The following is a 14991-nucleotide window of genomic DNA, read 5'->3' as shown; positions in this document are numbered from 1 at the left end:
TGATGCCCAAGAATTTCTTGCTTACCCTTATAGGGATTATACCTGCATGATACCAATTGAGCCTAATGCTACTGTGGATTTTGGGTGCATCTATTTTCTTACGGAACACAAAACGACATACGTAAGACATGATGACATGAGAATTTGCAGAATGGATCATATCCTCCCATGAATTATCAGCTTCCCTAAGTATTTGGCAAATGTGAATGATTATATGAATGCTCTATACCTATGGGTTCTAGAGACTAATACAGACATGCAGGTACATATTCCTGCTCTCTTGTTTGATTCTCTGGCTGACGCAGTGTATTCTACTAGAGGTCCTAGAGATCTGTGAGCCCACTGGATGTACTTCATGTTCTATTGTGCAGCTATTCAGTAAAGTACAAGATTATGCAGTATGTCTAGTTGCCTTAATATGACGAGTCTGAGGCAGCTAAGATTATATTAAGGGGCATAGGCCCTTTCAATGTTATCACTGGGAAACTGCTGCACCAATTCTTTTAGGACAACCTCTATTCAACTTCCATTACTGGACTCTTTTTAACCTGAATGGGTGTTTAGGCTTACAAGTGATGAGAGTATACAGAATGCTGAATGTCCTATGCAAGGACTTGCTGCATACAGGAAAAGACGCAGACCGGCTGCACAGGCTAAAGCCATTATGGCTTCTAGGTCCTTCGAGCAGCCACAGTAACTGCCCCTAAGATGCTAGAGAAGCTTCACCCTTGTCTGGATTGTGGCTACAATATGCAGTTAGCCAAAAGCTCTGCTTTAACACAAAGAACTAACAAAAACTCACTGTGCTGCATTGTAGGCTTGCCTGTAGATCTGACCAGAGATAAACTGGCTCCCGCTTAGGTTGTCTTGTTTGTGTGAGGCCATCTTTGGCCATTTAAGGTCACCTTCTCCTTTACATTTTGCCAAAGATTGCCTGAAAATAGGAGAGGCATGTATTGTGGTCCTGGGCATCCACGTTTTCTTCATTACCCACCCTGTACTATGTCCTGACTTTTTGGGAGCTTGAGAGGAGAAAGGTTTTCTCTTGCACTGTAGGGTTTAGTGTAATACCTTGGTGGCTGACCGAAGAATTACTGAAGAAGTTTCCTGGCCTCTTTCGTTTAGAAAATATTATGGTTTAAAGAAGTGCTGGACTCTAATCATAAACCACAGTACCTCAGCTGCTAATGACAACAAAAGGGTGAAGTTGGTGTACATCCAATCACTGATCACCAGATCCACTGGTTAAATAACTTGACACTGGAACCTTGATTTTTGCCCCAGTGTTTTGGCAACCTAAAACGATCACCGTCTGGTCGGTGAAAATCCCAGTTAACTTTTGGGAGGCAGGATTTTAGATCTTTAAAATATCTTTGTGGATTGGGACATTTGTGGCAGATGCTCAGCTACCTGTGCTGAAACTAAGACACTTTTTCCTTCCCTCAACAAACAAAGGATGTACTAAATACAATTTATCTGTAACCTTAGGTTACTAGGGGCGGATAACAAAACCAACGAAGAAACAAAGTGCTTCAAAATTGAGAAAAAATTGATTTACTCATCCTTCTGCTATGCCATAACGCTGTGCATGTCCCCAAGATCCCATATTTTTAAACACTGCATTTCACTAATCAGTCCTACAGGTACATGTGGGGAGTGCTAAATATTTCTGATGTGTTTACTTCACTTCTAATGTATACATCAAAACTGATTATTAGAAAAAGTTTTAGCTTTAGCTGGACATTCAGATTATGGTGTTATGAGTGCTGTGCTATATTACTTTTGATTTCTGGCCTTCTACCACCCATTGCAGTAAGCCTTTACTGTTTGATCTAGCTATCTATCTTTGGAGAGTCAATACTAAGAAGAGAGATACTTGATTGCCTAAACTTCCAGGTCACCTATGAAAGTCCAATAATGACCCAAAGAAGATGCCTTACAATCACACTCTGCAGCCAAAAAGTCGCTTCATCACCTTTTCCTTACACGGAGGAGCACTGAGAATCCCAGACAAATAGTGGATGTGACAACTCAATGTAACATTCTCTCTGCAACGTTGGTTTACCCGGGGCTAATACCAAAACCAAAACAGAAACAATAACAGATTTTTTCCAAAACTGAGAAAAATTAGATTTCTTAATTCTTCCGCTTTGAGATAACACTGTCCATGACCCCCCGGACAAAATTATTTTGAGCTTTGCACTGTACCAGTCAGCACTATACATACAGGTGGGGGTTGTGCCTTTACCACAGCCGGTCCTAAAAATTAGGATTTGTTTAGATGTTGATCATGGTTTGGTTTTCATACTTGGTGAAAGACACCTTAGACAGTTCCCTTCTCAAGAATGATTACAGCATCCAAACAGGTTCCATTATCTAGCAAGTAAGTAGGCCAAAGAAGATGAGAACAGGGGCCGGGATTTCGGGTGGTGATATTTCATGTCCTTAGCTAAGGCAGTGCTTGGTGTAAATGAACAAGTTACTTATCCTTTGGTAAAGCACTTTCTTCTGGTGGATACTCTAAATGTAGATTCCACCATTGGCAATGCTTCGAATCACCAGACTGGACTGGAGAACATTTCCAGCAATGCCCCAATGCACCAGTAGGTGGTGCTGCATGGCTCCATCTTGGAAGTTGACCCCTATAAGCATCCCCCCCCCGCGCGCTAATCTTCAATCTTTCTCCTTCCTCACCCTCTCAAATGGAGTATCTAACAAATTGTTGCTGACAATGCTAATTGCTAATTGTTAACTTGGGGCAGTAAGATGTTCAGGAATTCACCCCACAGAATGTGGAGGAGGGAGTGCAGTGAGGAATCTGGGATCCACCAGAACGAGCGTCATGAAGATGTCTTGTCTTTTTTGATGGATACTTGTAATTGCAGATTCCTCACCTTTAGAAAAGATATAATATCAGTACCTCTCAAAAAGGTGGAGGATCTGGTGATTGGACTTGGAGCCAAACCTTCTGCAAAACTGTGCGGTTAAAGTGATCTTCCAGCTGGAACAGACCTTCAAGGCAGAAGTGCTTTGTGAACCTATGCACCAATGCCCAAGTCACAGCCTTGCAGGTCTCCAAAACAGCTACTGTTCGTCCTTGCGCCATGGTGGCAGCTTGGCTCTGATAGATTGAGATTGCAGATCTTCAGGAGGCATAAAATATACTGATTCAGAGGACTATACATCTTGACAAGATCCTCTTGTGCATCACCTTCCTTTTCTTCAGTCCAGAAAACCCTACAAGAAGCTGATCATCTACACAATGAACCTTTGTGCTGTCAATGTTAAAGCTCAGGGTCCTTTTAGGGTTGAGCCAATGGCACCTCTTCTCCTCTTTTGAAGGATAAGGTGGGGTGAAAACCATTGGCAGGCTAACTGATTGGCTAGCATGAAAAGGTGTTCCAACTTTGGTAAGAAGCCCACCCGAGTTTTCACAACCATGTTATTTCTTTTTTTTTTTATTAAAAAATGTATTTTAGGAGTTTTATATAGCGCTGGCTGGACCCAATGGTATCAGAGTGCATACAGCATATACAATAATGTGTAAATAGACAGTAGAGGTAATTGGTAGAGCACGAGGGATTGTGCCGGGTAGAGAACAGGTACATAAGTGGAGGGGCAAAGGGGAGGAGGGAGCAAGACAAACCAGACGATTATCCGAGCGTATTTATTGATCAATTAGTCTGAATCAGTGTCATCGGTCCCAAATCAAGGTAAGGTGGCGCGTCGGTTAAGGAACTCCCTTGTTCTATCTGTTCATTCGAGAGCGGGCGAGAAAGAGGGCTTTGAGTAGCGTCTTGAATTTTGGAAACAAGGGGGTTGTTCTGATGTGTGTGTGTGTGTGGGGGGGGGGTGGAGTTCCATATTTTTGGTGCGTTTCCAGCAAAGGATTTGGCTGCGGTTTTCTGCTTGCGAGTTTTTAGCAGGATGAGTAGTAGAGAGTTGGACCTCCTGAGGTTTCTGGACTGGCCAACCCTTTTGAGTTTGGCGGCCAGGTATTCCGGTTTGCCTGTGTGCAGAGCTTTGTGCGTTGGCAGGCTGTTCTAAAGCTGGCTCGCAACCCAATTGCGAGCCATTTAAGTTCTCTGAGAGCGGGAGAGATGTGTTAAAATTTCTTAGTTTCCATAACCATTCTGGCAGCTGTATTGAAGGTTGTCTTCAGGGGGGGATGTTGAGATTTTGCTGTCCCCGTCAGGGCAGCAATCCCATAGTCTATTCTGGAGAGCACCAGTGCTTGGGTGGCTTGTTGGAGGTCCTTGGGTGGGAGGAAGGGTTTTATTTAGTATAGCAGTTTCAGGTTGAGAAAGGCACTTTAGTGGATCTTGTGATATGTTTCTTCATGTCCAGTTTCGTGTCGAGGGTGATCCCTAGAGATTTTACTGAATCCGCTAAGGTGAGGTTACCATTGAGGGCGTCAATGGCTTTGAGCCATTCTTCGATTTGTTTTTTTTGTCTCTGTTGGAGATGAGGAGTATTTCCGTTTTCTCTTGGTTGAGTTTTAGGTGATTACTTGTGAGCCAGCGTTGAACCTCCTTGAGCGTGGTGTTAAGTCTCTGGATGTCATCAATAGAAGTGGTTTCCAGATAGAGCTGCGTGTCGTCTGCATATAAGTGAAAGGGGATGTTGGATTCCCTGAGTAGAGTGGTGAGGGGTTCAATTTAAATGTTGAAAAACTGAGGGGAGAGCACTGACCCTTGTTGAACACCCCTGCTAACGGGGTGGATATCGTACTCGAAGTTTTAAATTTGTATTTTTTGTGAGCGGTTGTGAAGAAAGGAAGAGAACCAGTGGAGGACCGTCTCCTGAAGAACGGCCCTTTCTTGTGGAACCTTGATGTGCAATTTGTGGTCAACTGTATCGAATGCGGTTGATAAATCTAGGAGGATGAGAAGGCAGCATTGATCCGAGTCAAGTGACTTGAGTAGATCGTCTATGACATTGAGGATTACGGATTCGGTACTGCAGCCTTTTCTAAAGCCCGATTGATGGGGATCTAGGAGATTGATGTTATCCAAGTGTAAGGTCAACTGAGGAAGTAAAGAGGTAGGTTCGATACAGATCTGAAGTTATTCAGATCTTCAGTGTCTAGCCCTGGTTTTTTCAGCAGTGGCGTGACTTGGCCTACTTTGAGGCAGTCAGGTACGATTCAAGAGTTCAGTGAGCTATTAATGATCCTGCACCAAAGCGGGGCTAGGACGAGTTTCAGGTCTTTGGCCAGCTGAGGGGGCAGCTGATCCAAGGGGTGGGATGCGGGTTTAGCACTGGATATTAGTTTGACTATCTCTGCTTCCTGGATGGGAATGAAGGAGGACCAATGTTTTGGGGGGTTCAAGGAGGTGCTAACAAGAGTTTTGGTCGATTTGATCTCGGTGAAGGGGATGAGATTTGAGCCAAGTGAGAGATCTAGCTTGGAGATTTTGTCATTAAAAAAGATGGCGAAGTTGTTGCATCGTTCTTTGGATGCTTGTGTTGAGGAGGGTATAGGTTTAGAGGTTTGATTCCTGATCATATTGAAAAGCTCTTTGGGACGTTTTTTGCGGTATCTAGCTCAGAGCAGAAGAAAGCTGTCTTTTTGTTCTTAATGTGCTTTTTGTACATCCTGCGGGCTACTTGGAGTTGATCACGATGGAGGGCTGGATTGGTCCTCCAGATTCTTTCTGCGGCTCTTAGCTGTCTTCTTTCATCATTGATGTCAGAGGAGAACCATGATCTGGAGGGAATGTTCCTGGATTTTTTTAGTTTCATGGGGGCAAGGTGATCCAGCATGTGAGTCAAATTGGAGTTGTAGAGAGAGGTGAGTTCAGTAGTTGAGAGGTGGTCAGTGGTGTTGGGAAGCAGCAAACTAATTATTTCTTCTAGGTCAGCTCGAGGGATCAGGGCTGTGTTCCTGACCCATTTGGGGGGGTCTTGCTTGGGGATTAGACTGGACAAGATCGCATGGTTGATGTGAAAAAGAACCAGTCAACGGGGAGGATGTGGTCGATGGAGACTGCATTGCTTTCGGCTATAATTGCGTCGAGGATTGCTCCTCTATGATGAGTTTCTTCTGAGCAGTGTTGGGTCAGATTGCTTTCTAGTTGTAGGTTGTTTAGGGTTTGAATGAGCAGGTTTTTTGTTTCGTTCCATCTTAGTTTGAGGTCGCCCAGAATTATGTTGTTAGAGTTGCCGAGTGCGCAATGGACAATAAGGTTGGAAAGGTGAACCCCGAAATCTGCTTGCCTGGTCGGGCTTTCAGAGATCCTGCCAGAAGGTTGCCTCCCAGAAAGATGTTATTTCGATCCAGCTAGTTCCATAGGCATAGGACTATTTGGCACAGGAACTGGACCAAACTCTGCCCTACTTGTAGCAGCACCACACGGCAAATGTGTTGTCTATGAGGACCTGCACCAGTCTCCCATTGATGGGAGGCAGGAAGGCTTTGAAAGTGAGATGGATTGCCCAAAGCTCCGAAAGGTTGGTGTGGGGCAGATGTGATAACAATGAAGTACATTGGAGGAAGACAAAGTGGCCTGTCACAGGTCACACTGGCATTGGTCTGCCACCAAAGAAGATCCTGAGCCATCTCCTGTGAGGGTTTGATGAAATTTAAAACGTGGTCCTGATGTTGGGCCCGTTGAAACCTGAGGTTCCTCTGCAGGATCTGCATATGCCACTTGGTGTTCAGGGAGAGGAGGATGCACAAGGCTTGGAGATCAAGAAGCCTCAGAGACATCCTCCTCAAGACCTAGGACTGGGCCCAAAACATCAGAATAATATTCTGAATGGCCTGACTCGCTGCAGTGATGGATAGGGCCTTGAACCCCATCATGCCCAGGACAGCACCAGTGAAGGGCACCCTCTGCATGGGGCACAGGTGGAACAATGGCTCGTTGATTGAAAACTCCAAAGATATCAGACCATTATCAAGAGGTGGCTTACAAATGGGGGGCCTGCCTTGAGCAGCCAGTCGTTGAGGTACAGGAATACATGTATTTCCGACCTCCAACATTGGGCAGCAACCACTGCCATCACTTTTGCAAACACCTGAAGGGCTGAGTCAAGCTTGAAGGGAAGCAGAGAAAATTAAAAAGTATTTCCACCCATTGAGACCCACAAAGAACACCTGTGTGACTTCAGGATGAGTAAATGAAGATTCATGTTCTGCACGTCCTGGAACACCATTAAGTCTCCTAGTGTTAGAATGGACAGAATCTGAGACAGAGTGAGCATTTGGAATCTCTTTCCTCACAAACGCCAATACAGGCCAGAGGTCTTCATCTTTCTTTGGCACAAGGAAGTAGTGAGCACCCCTCTCCTCTCTCCAAATCCATCACCCGGCTGAAGGCACCCTTGTACATGAGTAGCATGACTTCTTGCATCATGATTGCAAAGTGATCCTCTGAAAGTTGCTCTGATGTGGGAAGAAGATGGCACAGGGCGGAGATGAAAAAAGGGTTTTGCTCCTTTATTAATCTGCAAGATCAACCTGTCTGGAGTGAAGGATCTCCAGCTGGGGAGAAAATAATGTATACTGCCTCCTACTAGCTGGTTCTGAGGTTCAGCAGGGAAGGAAGAGTTGGAGCACTGCTGTCCATGCTGATGCGAGTGTCCTTGGCCACTGCTGCATCCTCTGCTTTGTAAGGATGTTGATGTAATACTTGTTGAGAGGGCTGGCATTGTCTGTAAGCCAGGCCTCTGACTAGCCTCAGAATTTTAAGCACCATTGGTGAAGCGTCTTGGCATGATATAATAGGCCAAAAAAGATCATGCTCTGGCTCAGCTACTGTTAAACCCTTGGAGCACCAAATCAGCCTTCTCACGAACCAGGACCAATAAAGATGAATATCTGTCATGGACCCTTGCATATCTCCCGAAAACCTGGATGATCTCATCCAGACGTGCCTTCTAAGCATGACAATGGTGCCAACAGCTCTCCCTATGCAAGTTGTTGTGTCCATGCTAGCACACAGAACATATTTAGCCATGTCCATGCTATCTTGTATTGTTTGGGCCAACAGGGCCAAGCAGTCATCTGGAATGACAGTCAATATCTTGCTAGCCATGCCCCACAAAGCATGAATGTACCTACCTGAAATAAAAGCTGCACTGAGATATCTGGGGGCCAAGCTAGCTGAGGAGAACTTGACTCCCAATCCAGAGCAGTGGAAGGAAAATAATTCTAGTTGCCCGTATTAATTGAAGCCTGAACTACAAGGATTTAGGTGCATGGTGTTGAGCCAGTAAATCCACATCACCAGGGGGTGGTCTATGCCGCCCAGCCACAGGTCAACTAACTGGAAGTCCAGAACATGGCTCAGCCCAGGCCCTCATCAATGAAAAGAGTGGTCGGGATACTACTGGCACAGACTGGAGAATTTCAGTTGGTAAATTTGGATTGGTCTCCATGGAAGGCAATTGTAAGTTTAGGACTTCTGCTGCCCTTCAAAAGTGGCATTTTCTGCTACTGTGGGCATCGGTGGGACGAATAGTTTTTTCTCAGCAGATGTAATTAGCCCAGTGGCATTTTGTAGGTTCAAATATAAGTTCATTAAAGTAATGAGAGGGTAGTAAACTTTCTGCCGCCTTATCATCAACAGTATCACTAGAAAAAGTAGGTCTTTACCTCAATTAGAACCTCAAGCCTTTGGTACTACTAGAATAGAGGATTAGAGTCTGGTTGCATAAGAACTGGCTGTGCTTTTGTAATCTCGTAGAACAAAATAGACCTGCATCGGGTCTACAACAGTTGAGAATGGGAGAACCAACAGTGGTCCTAGATCTAAAACTAGCGCCAATGGAGCCGGTGTCCAATCTAGCATGGAAGGAACCGGCATGGACATTGGGGCAGGTAGAGGTCTCAACAGGCATCAGTCCAGGCCTGGTCAGTTGTGTCAGGAGACAGCCCATCAGCAGAAGTTTAACTGGTGATTTTTGTGACACTGTGGGATTTGAAGGCACACCAGAGGGAACCAGCTGAGACTGAAATACTTGCAACATGGAGTTTTGAAGGCCGCTATGTGCTGCAGGATAGAAGACGGCGCTGGGAATTAGGGGCATTCCATGATCTGCTGCGTGCCAGATATCCATATGTTGACACCCGTTTACCATGCTGCAGAGTTCAATGGGTGGGATGGCTTGAAGTTCAGCTTAGCTTCCTTGCACTTAAGGTGGATTTTCGACTTGTACTTAACTGAAAACATCAAACAGAAGGTCAACTTTTCACAGGAACAGCCTTGAGACTGCTGGTTGCACTGAGACTTGGAGCAGGACTTATTCTTTTATTATGACCTCCTTTATGTTCGGCGATGTAGAGCTTCACCTCTCATTCTAGGATCACCTTAGGGTGCATTAGGGCACACTTGTTACATGACTTTGAGTAATGACTGAAACCCTAGTCACCATAGACACACGCTGTATTGATCTGTGAATGACATCTGCTTTTGACTGCTTTTGAGTACGCAAACTCTGGACACGGGATACTGAAAAACAGCGCACTCGCTAAAGACAGTCTTGGAATGGAATTTCAATAGCGGCAATTCTCAAACTGGAAATCGACCCATTACGGGGTTAACACCGATCCTTATTAAAAGAGTTTACTTTAAGCAATATTGTAGTGAATCCCTGGACACAGTAGAAATCTTTATACTTAATGACCAGCCGGGTCGGAAATAGAATCGGCAGAGAGGATATGTAAACTAGGAACTAAGGAGCCTGACAGCTCTGAAGAAGTCATGGCGTCAACCCCTCTCGACGAAATACGTGTTGGTTGGGCATTGTGGATTAAAAGAATAAAGAAAAAGCAAATGGATCACTCTTTTAATTTTCTTTATACGCTGATCTGTTTAAAAAAAAAAATCACACTTGACTTGAGCATGTGCAGAGGATAGGAATTGGTACCATCATAAGTGTGCCTGAATATTTGGATATTTTGCCTGCTCTCTGGGACCTGCCAAACATTCATGTGCACCTAGCATGGCCTGCACCCAGGCTGCAGAACATGCCCAGGCTTCCATTCCCCATCTGAGTGCCAAACTATGGCGCTCAGACCAATGGCACTCAGACCAATCACAACGCTGCATTGTAGTGTTGTGATTGGCTTTGGGGAACCGGGATGCTTACCAATCACAACACTGCATTGCAGCATTGTGATTGCCTCAGGGGAGCCTATCCTGCTTCCTGTTCAAGCAGAAGCCAGGAAGAGGACTGAAGAGAAGGGGAGGCGGGCCAGCTAGCCGATTAGCCAACAGGTAAATGATTTTTTTTTTTATTCCCCCCAGCGCCCTCCACCCCACTACTGATTTGCAGGACCAGCCACGAGTGGAGCAAACAAGCAGATGCGCTGAGAGAGTTGATGAGCTGAAGTCATATACGGGACAGAAGTCAATGGGAGTAACACTTGACAGAATGGGCAATGGAAAACCACCACAGGTATCCCTACAATGTATGGCAGACAAGTATGCAAATTAGAAAACTGAGTCGCAAGGATAAAGTAACATTTCAGAGACAACTGCTCAGATATCTAAGGTAGAGGATAGTTCTACTGCAGACAAGTGTACGCAATGCAGCACAATAAATGCATATCAGAAGGGATGGTAGTTTCAGTAGTGTTAGACGTAACAGAATGAATTCAGAATAGAAGTACAGAAAAATGAAAATATAGGAAAAGGCAAGCAGGAAGTTGACAATAAAACGAAAAAGAGAGGACCAAATATAAAATGGTAGAGCAAAGAGTGGAGAGTGCAGAAGACCCAAAGACTTAATTTATGTTGGTGGTTATACTGGATAGCTATGGAAGGACACACATTGAGCATTTTGTGAAAGATTAGCTGGATAACTGAACAGCTAGAGTAAGGGTGAAAATGCCACATTGTTAATTGTAATAAAAATGGCACGTCTCCCCATGAGGCTGCACCACCGATTTCACTGATCACAAACGTTTTGAAGTACCAAGAAAAACTTGTTAATAAACAAGTTTGAAAAGTGACAAAGCTCTAGCACAAATCATCAATGATTTGGCTAGTCCCAGATGATACCTAAGAGAGCAGAAAAATGTGATGGACAGCGGTAGGCGATCTGTGTCTGCGCAGAGATAGCAAAGGGGATACCATGGGCTGTATTATAGAAAGTGCCCTGGGTGGCGCAACGGGAATGTGTGCCTGCTGTGTGCACCCCTGGGGCACGGTGGTATTACAGAAGAGGCAGCAGATGCTTGTGCGACCCTTTCTGTAATACAGATAGCGCTGGCACACATGTAGTACCAGTGATATCCCTTCCCTCATTTGCATGGGGGTGTGGGCCCATACAAAAGAGAATCTCTTTACCTCAGCGCCCACGATGTATTATGGACATGGGCGTAATGGCAAAGAAGCTGTCAGAAGGCACACTGACAGTGCACCACAAAAAGGTGCCCCAATGTCAGTGCACCCAATAATTGCAGTCTTCTGGAGGTGATACCCCCAGGCAGGCGGGTGCAGTCACTCACCGCACCTGTCTGAAAGGGGAACTCTTTCCCCTCTTAAAAGTGCAGGTGGGTTGCCGCCAGTACAGTGAAACACAGAGTGGCTTAGAAGCAGCTGGCCCATATTTAACCTGAATGCAGTGCCCACACGCAAGTTAGTCGCTGCCTTGAGGGCAGCGCATTCATCATATTGGGATGTACTTTCCCTGTTTGCGTACAGTGCACAAGTTTGAAGGTCCGCTGTGGTGCAAACATGGATAGTTCGCCCTGCATGTAATAAAGCCTCAGGAGCCACAAAATCAAATCCAAAGCAAGTCAAGACAACAACCGGCTTCTATAGGTAAAACACAAATGAAATATCTGTAAAGAGAACTAATTAAGGAACTAAAGAATGAGATACTTTTGGGAAAAGGAAAACATTTGTTTCAACAGAACTGCTAAGTAGTATTTTCGATGATACTTGATAATGATGCACTGAAGCAGAAGGATTGGTGCCCATTAGAAAGAGAATTTCGGGATTAATGTGGATATGGAAAAAATGTCAACTATGAAGCATATAAGCATTCTAACGCAAATATCTACCATAATGAGGGCATTAGGAAGGTACAAAAAAATCTGCACACTATTGGACATTATAGGATTGATACTGAATGCCATCTTGATTTTTAAAATCGACAACTGCTAAATGAGGTATATTAGGTAGACAAAGGCAATCCTAATTTATTTAGTTGATTTATAATATGTTATCACTTCTGTCTGATTAAAGATGAATCCATGCAAGTTGTGGTATCCAACAAGTAGAGAAGGTTTAATTTACAGTGAATAAAAAGCTATTTTTGTTGCTGTCTAGTCGCCATTCCATCAAGTTCTAGCTCCCTAAAATTGAAATGGTAATCCTAGGTGAAGTAGAGGATGCAATTAACCTAAGAGTTAGTGGTAAGGTCCCGAACCACAACGTTGTCCCAATTGATCACATAAAATGTAACACTGATGTTTGGGCACCTTTGTTAACAAACTTTTTAATAATCTGGCTAACTCCTGCTGCCTTTGTCTTGGTCCACATCTATCATAGTACCTATTTTTTAAAAAGGTGATCGATCCCATCCTGGTTCTTATAGATCGATCTCTTTGGGCGTAACACATTTAAAATCCTGGGGAGGGTTTTACACAACAGAATCAAGGAATAGATTCAAGCAGAGTTGGTCCTATATTCACATCAGTATGGTTTGGAAACAAACTGGGAACAATCGGAGCAGTGTCTAAATCTGAATTTACACTCGGGAAATACACTCTTGGCAAGCAACCCTCTCTTTATCTGGCAGTTATGGACCTATCCTCAGCATTCGATTGTGTTAAGAGTAGCAAGCTTTGGCATATGCTTATCTTGCATGAGATGAATTAAGTTTTAGTGCACTTTTTTGCATACTTACACACTGAACATGAAGGCAAGAATCAGGATCAGCGGACAAGAGGAGGTATCCAGGGATATAAATATGCATCAGGGGTGAGACAAGGGTGCATCTTGGTCTCTCTTTTATTTATCTTAATTATCAATGAACTTCACCCATTTTTACACACTGTTACACGGGATGTACCCAAAATCAAAGGTATGCCGTTACCTACTCTCTTGTATGCGAATGACACAGTGCTTATGGCATGCACACCGAAGGGGAATACGTCTCCTGGTGCTTGCATTTGTGGACTTCATAGCCACTCTAGATTTACGCACTAACTTCATAAAATCACACATTATGGTGTGCGTCCCAAAACACAAACGGCTCGCCATCCACTCTATTGGAACCAATCACCTGAGTAGCACAGGCACTTTTTTCTATCTGGGGGTTACCTTCTCTACCTCTGGGTCTTGGGTGCTCAACATCGCCTTGTGCAGAGCAAAACTGTTAAGTGTAATTGGTTCATAATGTAGCCTTCTGCAGCCAGTGGGAGGTGGCTATCTCAGGCCACTATTGAAGATTTATAAAATCCCAGTGTATTTCCATAGCAATGTAAGGGGCTGAAGTATGGGACATATGAAACTGTGTGGGCATTCAGTGCTTAGAAATATGCGCTCTTTTTTAAAATATCCCACTTTCTATCATTTGTAATGTTTTCTAAACATAGATTCATATAACAGATATCCCAGATCACCTCCACTTAAGAATTTACATCTAAACGATCATTAATATTTTTGTTTGTCAGTTCCACTGTACATAAATAATAGAACAGGGTAGATTTTCGATGCAACATTGTTAATATTGAGAAAGGCGACGTCAATATAAATAACGAAACATTCATGTATAAATATGAACTCTCATCTTTAACGACAAATGTGCCCGTTGTGAACTCCGCATCAACCCCAACTCAGAAATACATGGTTAGGAAGGCCCCGATGCCCAGGCCCGAGGTTACTTATTGACAGGTCACAGGTGGGGTACCACACAGCCAGAATACAAATGTGCAAAAAGAAAATCCCAGATTGTTCCCACAGATAGGCGCCGTGACACCACAATGGTCCAGAGCGATAGGCCCCAATAAAGAACACATTGCCGGAGGGGTATGTGCGTTCCCAAAGCACCATAAAGTCAGATGCCAATTTAAGTTAGGAACACTTAACCAATCAAGACACAGCACACACATTGCACGTAGTGATCACACGATCCCTGTGCCGGACATCTGAACACGTTGCCCACTGGCTGCATTGTGTCCACACAAGGTCGAGGCCCACCTGGATTCCTCATCCAAAACCTTAATTTATGGCTCCAAAGACAGGGGTACAAATTCCTTACAAAAAAGGATCACGGGAAACATTTTATTACATTCAATGTCTGTGTTAGCCTGATTGTAAATTGAGACAGTACTCAGGCCGAATTGTTTAATTAAACAAACTGTTTCTGTTCTGCAAAAACGCCTCTTGTTTTTTCAAGATATTTCATTTTCAAGCAACAACATCCCTGTTTGAATTGTTACAAAATGTAAAAATTACTTTCATAAAGATGACTTTAACTATGTAAAACCTGCAGTGTAACTGGAAAGAATCAGTAAACTTGCAATGACTTGACCATTAGAATGGAAGAAACGTGTGTCAACTGGTTGAGAAATGGATGGATTGTGAAGGAGTGATGCTTTTGTGTATTTATGTCTGCCAGTGCGTGATACCTCGAGATTCATTCCATGCTGAACCATGCATACTTTTCAAATCATAAACAAAAAAACATATATTTTTATGGGGAATTTCAGGCACATTCTAATATTGCAATAGTTGAACTGGACACTACAGATGAACATACCACCATTTTTTGTGAATAAACCCAAAATTAATGCACACACATGCCATAAAAATGTGAGGTGACATGAAGGGGTGTGACGCTGTCATCTACTATTATTAGCCTGGTGAACTACTCAGCACAAAGACAGACACAACTCACGAAAAAACCTATGCATGCTAAATGCTTCCTCACCCAGTGTGGGCTTCGATGGAACAAAAAGAAGTGTCCTTCGAAAATAACACAACCTACATAATGAGAAGAGAACAATATTCAGGACTTGGAGGTCTG

At 43.8% G+C, this 14991-nt stretch overlaps 1 protein-coding gene across 1 annotated transcript in view; it reads right to left on the bottom strand.

Annotated features, from left to right (window-relative positions):
* Positions 1–14991, bottom strand: part of ATP10A (ATPase phospholipid transporting 10A (putative)) — an 828689-nt gene that overhangs the window by 70470 nt on the left and 743228 nt on the right. The window lies entirely within an intron of this gene.

Source organism: Lissotriton helveticus, chromosome 8 (genome assembly GCF_964261635.1).
Source record: "Lissotriton helveticus chromosome 8, aLisHel1.1, whole genome shotgun sequence".
In the NCBI taxonomy this organism is placed as follows: domain Eukaryota; kingdom Metazoa; phylum Chordata; class Amphibia; order Caudata; family Salamandridae; genus Lissotriton; species Lissotriton helveticus.
The sequence above is the reverse complement of the archived record's forward strand: the minus strand, read 5'-3'. Positions and strand labels throughout refer to the sequence as shown.